General features: G+C 37.8%; 1 non-coding gene across 1 annotated transcript; it reads left to right on the plus strand.

Moving 5' to 3' along the window:
• The first annotated feature begins 200 nt into the window (after positions 1 to 200).
• LOC142874733 (U11 spliceosomal RNA) lies at positions 201 to 334 on the plus strand. Its single transcript, XR_012922367.1, has one exon. It is a non-coding gene; the product is annotated as a U11 spliceosomal RNA (small nuclear RNA).
• The last annotated feature ends 209 nt before the right edge of the window (positions 335 to 543 follow it).

The following is a 543-nucleotide window of genomic DNA, read 5'->3' on the forward strand; positions in this document are numbered from 1 at the left end:
AACAGGCCTGGGGCTCAGAGTCTCCAATGGGCAACGGTCTCTTTGTAACATTTAATAGAAATGTTTTATTTTCACTATTTTTATTTTTACCATGATTTTGACAAGTGGTACTGATTTTCAATTTGTGATAGTGATATTAATTCTCTTTTAAAATACGTTCATTTAAGAAAAAGAAAATGAATTCAAAGCGAATCTAAGGTAAAAAGGGCTTTTGTCATGAGTAGCACATGTAGGGCAACTCAATTGCTCTTCGTGCGAAATTGACATGAAGAGATTTTGGAAACATAATTGTTTGGTAGTTGGGCAGCTGGTGATTGTTGGTCCTGACACATTTACTCATTGTCCAAATACGAGAATGCAGTTCTGTGTCCCTTAATGATGGAAATATATTTTCAGGTGATTCCATACACAAGCCTAGATGGTATGGCCTACTATCCACCTAGGCTATGTGGTATAGTGTACTGGTCCCAGGCTGCACACCTGTACAGCATGTTTCTGTATTGGATGCTGTAGGCAGTTGTGGCACAACAATAAAAATTTGTG

The sequence above is a fragment of the Microcebus murinus genome, chromosome 12 (genome assembly GCF_040939455.1).
Source record: "Microcebus murinus isolate Inina chromosome 12, M.murinus_Inina_mat1.0, whole genome shotgun sequence".
In the NCBI taxonomy this organism is placed as follows: Eukaryota; Metazoa; Chordata; class Mammalia; order Primates; family Cheirogaleidae; genus Microcebus; species Microcebus murinus.